At 40.4% G+C, this 11,909-nt stretch overlaps 1 pseudogene; it reads left to right on the forward strand.

Moving 5' to 3' along the window:
* Positions 1-651: 651 nt before the first annotated feature.
* Positions 652-3,393, forward strand: LOC128604955 (succinate receptor 1-like; annotated as a pseudogene).
* Positions 3,394-11,909: the final 8,516 nt, after the last annotated feature.

The following is an 11,909-nucleotide window of genomic DNA, read 5'->3' on the forward strand; positions in this document are numbered from 1 at the left end:
CACACACACACACACACACACACACACACACACACACACACGAGAGAGAGAGAACAGCTTGTTCATATAAGAAAACAAAAGTAAGCAACAGGTGTGCCATGTTAATTCCCCATTCCACCACAGTCCTTCTGCAGACTTCCGCTAAACCAACTCCCCACCTGCTACAATGAACAGTATCACATACTTGACATACCTGGAATACCTGAGCTAATGGGACAATACTGTACAACCTATTCATCCCAATCACTAGTTGTGACTCATTGTGAATTTTCATGACCTTCTGTTGATTTCAAATTTTAAATGAAAAAACCTCAGAAAAAAAGGTCAGACTTTTTGACCCCACTGTATATGTTTATGTACAACATTTGGACAAGTGAACATTTTTAATCTTGATGCCTCTGAACTTAAGTTCACAGCAACTCTTTCAACACTGTCAAATACAACATTCATTCTAAATTGCGCAGTTTTGCTAATAAATTAAAACAATTTATGAATCAAAATAGGGTTGAAAGCTTAAAAAGAATTAAAGCCCCACACCTGAGAATAATAAATAATCTGCTTCATACAAACTCTAATTATTTTTTATTGTTTTGAGAACATAATTTCAGAGCAGATCAAATTAAAACTAAGGCATCTAAGGGAGGTCAAGAAATGTGGAATGTGGAAGCACATGTGACACTACTGACTGTGAAGTTTATGCTTCACTTGTGTGTATAGAATATATAGTAGACTGGATGGGCATGTGTTTTTATGGTGTGTCTCAGCTGGCATGGATTTAAATGCTGGTTAAAATTAAACTGTGTGCAACTGAATAAACCACTTATAAATCTGAACTTTAACAGGGAAAAATCTTATCCCTTGGGTAATACATGTCCATTTTTGGACCAAAATGGATTTGAAAATCACATTGTGTAGATTCTGTACATCATAACTCCTTCTGCACTGTTCCACACACATTAGCACAGAGCATTTATTTATGCCCACAAAAATAGCAAGAGAGTTCAAGAGTGAATTCTTTTAATCCGCCCAAAAAAAAAGCATCATTCTAGTGTTAACCAGCAAACTAAATAACATGAAAATAGAACCCTTTATGTACAGTAATTATATATACACTAGTTTTTTTATGGCTGCAGGACAACTGCTGTAGTGTCATTGCTCCATTATTAGAAAGATATTACCTCTCGCCAGTGTATGGTCTGGAATTTACTATTGGCTTCATCAGAAACCTAGTGCAGGTCCTAAGCTATATCTTTTGCCTCCCTGCTTGGAAGTCAACAAACTTGTACCTGTTTAACCTGTCTGTGTCTCTTCTCATCTACCTGTGTACTTTACCTGAGCTGTCCTATAACTACGCTTACAACCAGAAGAAATTCAGTACTTCACTATGCATGGTCAATCGCTACATCCTCCATGTGAACTTGTACTCTAGCATCCTTTTCATGATGCGTGTAAGTGTGGACCGGTTCTTGTTGCATGTCACCCACAGCGAGAACACATCCTGTTGACACTCAAGGCCTCATTGTGCATCACCATACTGAACTGGATCTTGGTAAATGCTCAAATTGCTCCCCTCATAGACTTCATTATCCAGGACTTGGAGGACAATGGCTGGACAGTGTGTGGTGATTTTGCAAGCGTCGGAGTGGCCAGAGTTATTCTGATTTACAGCATAGTGCTCAAAATAACTGGATATGTGATGCCCCTGGTGGGTTTGTTTCTATCATCACAAAGCATGGTTTCTGTACTCATGAAAAGAGAGGAAATGCATGCGACATCCTTCCAAAGGCCAGTAAGAATCGTGGGGCTGTGGCAATCATGTTTCTGGTGCTCTACACACCCATCCATATAATGAGGATTGTGCGCATTGCCTCTCGGCTTCCTGAATTAAATTTGTCACCGTGCATCGTAGACTACATCAATTCGGTTTTCGCAGTGACACGGCTAATTGCATAGGCTCAGTGTCATCTTCCCAGTGTTTTACTTCCTCATGACGGACAGCTTTAAGGAAGCACTGCAAGACAAGTGGAGGCAGCTTAAAAGGATGCTAATGGTTGCACTACAAGCAAGTATGACCTATCAAGCAAAGACAGCATTGATAACAATTGCCTTGCTTTGAAATCTGACTGTTGTGAATATTTATTCACAGTTGGCTGGCAAATTAAAGCAAAAGCCGATATAAAGTGTCTTAGTAGAACATTGCCAAAAACATTTTCAGTACACCTTGGTGTTTTAAGTATTAAAATGTAAATCATATGCTATAATCTTCACAGTAATCAAATCGCAATGCAACTGCCAGTGTTAGACACTGCTTGCTACCATCATCAAAACAAATGAAGTAAATCTCTTCTATAAGAATAATGCTTCAGTACAGTTCTAGAGACTTGTAAAATCTATACCAAGGTGTACTGAAAATGTTTTTGGCAACCGGGTACTCCCGTTTCCTTCCCCAGTTCAAAGACACGCATGGTAGGCTGATTGGCGTGTCTAAAGTGTCCGTAGTGTATAAATGGGTGTGTGAATGTGCCCTGCGATGGACTGGCACCCTGTCCAGAGTGTACCCTGCCTTGTGCCCGATGCTCCCTGGGATAGGCTCCAGGTTCCCCCGCGACCCTGAAAAGGAGTAAGCCGTGGAAGATGGATGGAGTTCCTATTACTCTGTCAATTTAAATGTTACACATAGCCAAAATTAAAATAGACATGTACTGTAGAGTTATTTGCAGACATCTTCCTGTAGGTGGAGCTATTGTCTCAGCAGTAAAGTATTATTATTCCACTAGAACATGTGTAGTTACTACTAAACTATGAATAAAAATATGGAGTTTCTTCAATATGATAGTGTTTTCAATAGTTATTTATATAATTTTTTCCTCCAGTGGAATTCTGTGCAAGAATGCGATAAAAATAATAAAATAAGGGCTACTAATTAATAAAAAACTGGAAGGACAAGCATTAAGAAGTACATTTCTAAAACAAATTTTATGGGATGAAATAAAGCTTATGTATAGTAAAATTTGCAATTAACCCTGCAAGGAATTGACCTTGTTGAGCTTTGTGAAAGCTACATGGCATTTCAAATATTTTACCATTTTGTTCTGTCGTTGTTGTGTTTGCATTTCTAACTACAATTTTTTCTCTATACACGAGGAACAAAATGGAAGCACTTGTTTTTCAATGACCTCTAAACCACTTCATCCTTGCTGCCCTCTGTTCCTGTGATATTCGTGATGGAATTGGCATTAAAACAACTCATTCCAGTCAGACACCATTTGTAATTCTTGGTGTGTGCAAGCAGAAGCTTCATTCATGGTGCTTGAACAGGCAGAGTACCAAAGCAGTGCATTCAGGTCCTCAGAGGGTCTGTCAAGAACAAGACCACAGTAATATTCTGTTACATTTTCACTGGCCATGCACACAGTAAACAGGAACATCAACTATCTTAATGGGTTGGAATGGTTTAAACTCTGGTGCCCCAGAAAACAGTATGTGGTTTATCCCAAATGTGTGGATATCTTCCACCATAGTTTGACACAATATGTATCAGGTCTAAAAGCTGCCTTCTGGAGAAAAAGCTACATACCTGTGCAGTGACCACAATCTTGAGAATCAACGTCACATCACCTTGCACTAGAACATGAAAGAAGTTTGTTTGAAATCTTTGCAGATTTATTAAAAATAAAAAACAAAAAAGCACATGTACATAAGTATTCAATTAATGCAGCTGGCCTCCCCTGTCCCACCAAGACTCATTGGCTCCTGGAGAGAAAGAAAACACGCGTCAACCCAAAATTGCACAAACACACTAAACGATAAACAAAGAAAGAAAAGCAAAGAGTATTAGACACCCTGGTGTGGTGGCTATAACACCCAGACCCACTGACACCACCACATGAAATGGAGGAACTTAACAGCACCCAAGCAGAACCAGAATTATGGTAAACAATACAAAATGGAAAATAAAGCCACTATAGCATGGAGACAATAAAGCATAGCATACACCCCATCAATAGTAAAGTGGATATATGGGAAAACAAACCTGAAAGAACAGGTTTGAAGCTGGAAAACATTGATTTACCAAATAGTGTCTCACACTACATGTGGTTACAGAACATAAACCAAACATGCATCCAAAACTAAAGTCAACAAAAACAACAGCACAATGAAAAAATAGAAAAAGAAAAGACTAGAGCAAAACAATAAGTAAAACAAAGAAAATAACGGTAAAGCAAAACAGTTTAGGAAACGACCGTAAAGCAACACAATGAAGTAAAACAAAACAAGAAACCGATCAAGCAAAACAGGAGCGGAGTCACATGAAGCGTCTTCAGCTAGGGATTGGCCTCAGAGAAGATTTAGATGCTCAATTCACCACTCTCACCTTAACACAAAGATCAGAGTCAAACTAAATCTACCAAGTCCCAATGTCAAAAGGGAGAGGTGTACTTACCATTGGGCTGAACAAACACCAGACAGGAAGTGGTATGATTACTCACATGTACCGCAGCTCGACATACATATCCGGTTCCGGTGACAGGGTACGCTGGCGTGTTTTGCTGCCGCTCCTGTTACCGTTTGGTTTGTTTTTGTTTGTTATTTTAAGTCATATTTTTTTAAATAACTGCAAGTTTTTTAAAGTTATATTGTTTTTAGTGGAAGTGGAAGTGGAAGAATATCGATCAGACAGCTTTCTCCAATTCTGTTGTTTCCACCGTAAGCGATCTACATCCCTCATTGCTGGAGGAGAAAGTTCTACAATTAAATTCTGCTCTTGCTGCTAATCTTGACACTGTTGCTCCTCTAAGGTCACGTAAGGTCACATTCGCCCGCTCTGCTCCCTGGTATAATGACAATCTGCGCTCTAGAAAGGCTGCTTGTCGGAAAATGGAGCGTAAATGGCGCCTTACTGGACTGAATGTCTACTATCAAGCGTGGAAGGATGTTCTGGGGGATTATCGAGCACTAATAGAGACCGAAAGATCCTCTTACTTCTCTCAGGATATTGTAAATAATCAAAATAATCCCAGACACTTGTTACAAACCATAATCAGATTGCTTCAAGTTAATGTTGTTACCACTTTGCCTATTTCTCAGCAGCTTTGTGATTCTTTTCTTTGGTTTTTTAATTCTAAGATTGCTAATGTTCGCAAAGAACTTTCTGTCACACCTGACTCTGCCTCTTGGTTTTTTAATTCTAAGATTGCTAATGTTCGCAAAGAACTTTCTGTCACACCTGACTCTGCCTCTTCACTCCTTCGTCCATCTAGGTTCACTGGTGTTTCTTTCACTCATTTCTCACTGCTTGATTCTGAGCCTCTCACAAGGGAGCAATCCAGCATGAAATCAACCACTTGCTTGCTGGATCCAATTTCCACGAACCTATTTAAATCATGCTTCGATGTTTGGTGCCCTGCTATCCTCAGCATTATAAATGAATCACTGGAGACTGGGGTCATTCCAGCAGTACTAAAGACTGCTGCTGTTACACCTGTACCAAAGAAAGAAAATGTTTCCGTGGATGATTTGAACAATTTTCGTCCCATCTCAAATCGTCTGTTTTTGGCAAAAATACTTTAGCGTGTTGTTGCCTCTCAACTATGTAATCATCTTACAATTAATAACCTCTTTGAACCCCTTCAGTCAGGTTTTCGTAAATTTCACAGCACTGAAACGGCGTTGGTCAAAGTCACCAATGACTTGTTGATGACCTCTGATTCCGGAGCTACTTCCATTCGTATTCTTCTTGATCTTAGAGCTGCCTTCGATACTGTGGATCATGGTCTTTTACTTACCCGCCTTGAAAGTGTTTTTGGTGTGTCTGGGACAGTTTTAAACTGGTTTAAATCCTATTTTACTGACCATTGCCAGTTTATTTCTGTGCATGGCTACAGGTCTGACACTAGCTCTGTGCTCACTGGTGTTCCTCAGGGTTCAGTTTTAGGCCCTCTACTTTTCAATATTTATCTATCTCCACTTAGGCATCTGCTGCATTCGCTCGGCCTCACTTTTTATCACAATTATCACTTTTATGCTGATGATACCCAAATCTACATTCACTCAAAATCTGGTGAAAACATTGATGTTTGTTATCTTTCTGATTGTATTTCTGAAATAAAAACATGGATGAATAATAACTTACTGTGCCTGAACAGCAGGAAAACTGAAGTTGTGCTTATAGTTTCCCGTCATCAAATTCGCAAAGCGGCTCCACTGTCTTTGTTTGTTGATAGCTCTGTTCTAGAGACCCAAAGTAAAATGAGGAACCTTGGAGTAATTTTTGATACCAGCCTCACATTTGATTTTTTTGTTCAGAGCACTGTGAAGACATCCTTTTTTCACCTCAGAAATATAGCTAGACTGTGCCCAATGCTAAACTTCTCTGCAGCTGAAAAGCTGATTAACTCATTTGTTGTCACCTGGCTGGATTACTGTAATGCCGTTTTAGCCGGAGTGTCTAAATCCACAATCAATAAATTGCAATATGTTCAAAACTCTGCTGCCCGCATCCTGACGGGAACCAGGAAATGTGACCATATTACTCCTGTTTTGATGTCCTTACACTGGCTCCCAGTCAGGTTCCGTGTCGATTTTAAGATCATGTTGTTGACATACAAGGCACTACATTTATTGTTCTGTGTACTGCTTATTTTGTGTACAGCGCTTTGAGAAGCTGCTTTTAAAGGCGCTTTATAAAACAAAGTATTATTATTATTATATACATATACATAGACATCTACATACACATATCATTCAGCCACCGGATAATGTCACGATCACTGGACGCGATCTCCGGCGCCAACTCACCACAATGCACGCACCACCAGCGCTGCTCTAAGACTATAAATCAACAAATTAGCCTTGAGATGTTCACCTCATTACAGCGTGAGCAAAGCCTGAACGTAGCTGAACGTTCCAGGAACCGGAAATGCCAGGGGAGTGATGAACTGCGAATCAGCAAGACACTTAAATCATGCATACACTGCAGTTGTGGAACAAACATGATAAATTCATTAGGTACTCCACTGGGCAAGTAAAATTATTTACGCTTTTATTTTGATCAGAGTTTCCCACATAACTGCATGTTCCTGATTCTTCTGCTTGGCAAAATGTGCTATGTGCTATGCAGCAGGCTGAGACTCAGAACCAGCGTTCACACACACACATACAATTATAAGGTTTGTGAATGTGTGTGTGCGTGTGTGTGTGTGTGTGTGAGAGAGAGAGAGAGACCTTGACAGCTGTTGCTCTCGGTGTTGATGGTGAATCCTGATGGACAGCTGCAGCTAAGCCCCCCATGATGTTAATGCAGGACTGAGAACATGGAGAATCTGACACACACACTCATCCTCGTCTGAAACACAACATCATATAAAAACACATCAACACACAAACTAACACCCTAATTATACTCGATTTTAACTGTACATAGGCTTTTGGCAGATATCTGCTGTGCGTATCCTACAGTTATTTTGAGAGTCATATCTGCACGTAGCTTGGAAGTAATTGAGATGCTTCTGCATGGTGCAGTACCAACGTATGAGGGAATGACTGTATATAGTTGCTATAACGTGAGTGAGAACAGGAACTAACTTCTTTCACTGCTGTTCCACATGTAACTATAAACAAGGAGGATCTGCAAATCCTACACAATTATCATACCCTACTTACCTAATCCCAATCCTAAACCTTAATCATACACCCTGAACAATAATCCCAATTCTAAACCCTAATCCCAATCCTAAACCTTAATCCCAATTCTAAACCCTAATCCCAATCCTAAACCTTAACCGTATGCCCTGAACATTAATCCCAATTCTAAACCCTAATCCCAATCCTAAACCTTAATCGTACACCCTGAACATTAATCCCAATTCCAAACCCTAATCCCAGTCTTAAACCTTAATCATCCAGCCTGAACATTAATCCCAATTCTAAACCTTAATCCTAAAACCTAATCGTATGCCCTGAACATTAATCCCAATTCTAAACCCTAATCCCAATCCTAAACCTTAATCGTACTCCCATCCCAATTCCAAACCCTAATCCCAACACTAAACCTTAATCGTACGCCCATCCCAATTCCAAACCCTAATCCCAATCTTAAACCTTAATCGTCCGTCCTGAACATTAATCCCAATTCTAAACCCTAATCCCAATCCTAAACCTTAATCCCAATTCTAAACCCTAATCCCAATCCTGAACCTTAATCACATTCCTAAACACTAAACTGTTATCCCAATCCTAAACCCTAACTCTCCTACACTACAATATGAGCTACTTTAATTGTAGTTTAAAATACATGACATGACAACATAATTTAATTTATTTGATCAGAAATCATTAAAAAGTATTTACCAGCACAGTAAAATGCTTCATCCAGCAAGAATCCTTCTGGGCATTTCTCTCCCTCATCATCTACACAAAATAAAACACACATGCCCTGATCTATTTTATAATTATGTGGCAAAACTGAAGCTTTTTTACAGAATTATTTTGGACTTTTACTGACGTTCCAGACATGGTGTATGTCGTTCCTCCTGCTCAGCCCTGAACATGACCATGATGAAATTGATGGACTTTGTGATTAGTCATTAGTATTGTTGTATGGTTGTGATGTGAGTATTGTCATTAGTATTGTTGTATGGTTGTGATGAACTGGCAGTGATAATGTGGCTGTGATGTGAAAGTACAGCCTGAAGTTGAGCATGTTGTAGGAGCTGCTGATGTCTGACAGATTTGCTTCAGTAGTGGAGCGAAACATTTCACTGATCCATCAAACTCCAGCGAGTGATTACAGCGCAGAGTCAGCACCGAGCCGACACCCTGCTGAAAAGAATTCTGGGTAGACCAGGAGTAAATCTGACCAGAGCCAACTTGCACGTACGTCTCATCAAAGTCCTAGAAACAAGGATTTTTACCCAAGATGATCTTTATTCCACACATCTGATTAATGTTATTAATGTATCGATGATTAATGTAAAGTTCTAATGAAGCGTAAATTAAGACCTGCTGATGTAGCACTGGGGATAAAAACACTGCAGGAATAAATGCATTAATGACCACATCGACTAGCAAAACTCCCTCTGCATCCACACCTCTCACCACATGGGTTATTCTTAAGATCTCTCCTACACACACACACACACACACACACACACACACACACACACATACACACAGAGAGACAGCTTTAGTCCTATTACAGTTTATTTATTTTTACGTCTCTGGTGTATGTAAATACATTCTGACCCTGTCTGGAAAAGTTACCTGTGTGAAACTCCAGTTAGGATTCTTGTCTGAAATTCCTGCGGCTGATGGTGAAGCCGTTCATCATTCCTGCTGATACATGAACAGCCGTCCAGTACACCGGAGTCAAAGCAGATACAACAACTTTCAGCAAAGGACCTGCATGCACATTAACACACACACGCACACACACACATAGAGGAACTCATTAACCCTTACTTGTTAATTCTCCTTCGTCCTCCTGAGCTCTTCTACTCTCTTTGTATTATCTTTCATAGCGTCGTTTTCTCAGATTCACACATCAGTGGCTCAGGTACCAGATTCCTGAGGCTGTGTGAGTACGACTCAACCTCAGGAGAGGATTAGACTTCACTGATCTGATCTCAACAAGTCTCGCCACTTTTACCTGCCAATTTTCGCTAATCTTTATACTGTACATTTATACCTCTGTGTGTGTGTGTGTGTGTGTGTGTGTGTGTGTGTGTGTGTGTGTGTGAGTGTGTGTGTGCGTGTGTGAGCGTGTGTGTGAAACCACATGGTGTCAGAGAGGCAGGCAAACCTTGAAAGAATCTGTTTCTCTATACCATCTCACACACACACACAAACCTGTTATAACTGCCAGTGTCTCACGCGTCTCTCATGCGTGTCTCACGCATCTGCTATCAGCTGTTAAAACAGTGTATAAACAAAGCATTATCTTGCAGACAACTTTACAAACCGCTGTGGTGTGTCCCAAGTAGTGTAAGGGAGTGTTTATGCTGGAGGTTTGTTGTTATTTTTACCTGACTAACTGATAGCAGGGGTTCACCTGTCAACTGTAGTGTTCATATTTGGAAAAAAAAAACCCTGCTGTAAATGTATATTAATCAAAATGTACTATGAAAATAACAGGAATTTTCTGTAAAGATATTACTTCAGTACTTCAGTGTGAATATGTTGTACACTTCCATCCATCCATCTTCTACCGCTTACTCCTTATCAGGGTCACGGGGAACCTGGAACCTATCCCAGGAAGCATCGGGCACAAGGCGGGGTACACCCTGGACAGGGTGCCAGTCCATCGCAGGGCACAATCACACACACACATTCATACTCAACACGCCAATCAGCCTACCATGCATGTACCAAGCACAGGGAGAACATGCAAACTCCGCACAGCACACACATGGCCCCGGTGGGAATCGAACCCCAAACCCTAGAGGTGTGATGCAAAAGTGCTAACCACTAATATAATATATATATATATATATATATATATATATATATATATATATATATATATATATAATATCATCAGTGACTGGAAGTCTTTACATTTGGAGAAAAGGGTGTTTTGTTTATCCATAAGCTGGTGATGAACAATGATGACATGGACATTTATTTGTACACGGCAAATGTAGGCCATTTTATTTTGTATATTTTAGATGAATTTAAGATGTGTGTGTGTGTGTGTGTGTGTGTGTGCGCGTGTGTGTGAGTGAGTGTGTGTGAGAGAGAGACTCACCCACACTGGGAGGAACGTTCTCCATGTGAACCTCCAGTATGCTGCATCTGCTCTGAGTTCTCACTGATGTTCACTACAAGGAAAGACACACCAAACTCACGATCATTCACCATCCCGATCACACTGGCACGAGCCCTACGGAGAGAGTCTCCTACAGACAGACAGATACCAAGGACAGACAAAGAGCAAGATACAGAGAGAATGAGTATGTATGAATATGACTGTAATTTTTTCTATTTGTTTAATTTATTAAGGTTTTTTTTTTAAACAAACAAATAAGTAACCTGAACATAAGGATGTCTGGCACTGCCTGGACTCAACATCTGAACCCTCACATGCTGCTCCCCCTTTGGTTGGTTTTGGGTTGTTGCAAAATCTGATTCACTGTTGGAGGCCACACCCACATGTGACACTGCATGGCTCCCACTGCTCCCAGTGAGAGTAACCGCCTGCAACTGCAGCACAAATATTAACAGTGGTGGATTAAACTGATTACTGATTAACCTGCTTATTAAACTGATTACGAATGTGATAGTTGTAACACAAATATCAAAAAGCAGTGATAACGATAAACATTTCACCCTGTACTTTCAGAGATATCATCCTCCCATCTCATTTTCAGCAACACACAGATACTCTCCTGAATCCCTGCTCTGACAAACACACACACACACACACACACGCACTAAATATCATTCCACAGTCCAGTGCAGCTGTACTCAGACACAACAGTTTGTGTTGTATGTGTAGTAACAGAACCATGGAAATATGGGATGGTTACCATGGCGCTGTACAGAATGAGAGAGCTGTTGGAGAGCTGTTAGATGAAGACGCTCAGTGACCTGCAGCAGGTGGCCATCTTTAAACCAGCACAACACCGGAGCTGGAGTTCCTCTAACAGAACAATCCAACACAATTACAGCACCATGAGGACAAACTGAGACACATGGCCATCTACTTTCAGAACTGGAGGCTCTATAGTGAGAGAGACAGAGGCAGAGGCAGAGAGTGATACAATGAAACAAAGAGAGAGAGAGAGAGACAAACGCACAGATAGAGTGAAAGAGAGAGTGTAAACGACCTGTATTTAAAACTCACCTGTGATATGGAGGAATGCTAACGCTCTCAACAGAGCCGACGCTGATCTCCGCTGTACACATGTACA

Source organism: Ictalurus furcatus, unplaced genomic scaffold (genome assembly GCF_023375685.1).
Source record: "Ictalurus furcatus strain D&B unplaced genomic scaffold, Billie_1.0 scf6, whole genome shotgun sequence".
Taxonomy (NCBI): Eukaryota; Metazoa; Chordata; class Actinopteri; order Siluriformes; family Ictaluridae; genus Ictalurus; species Ictalurus furcatus.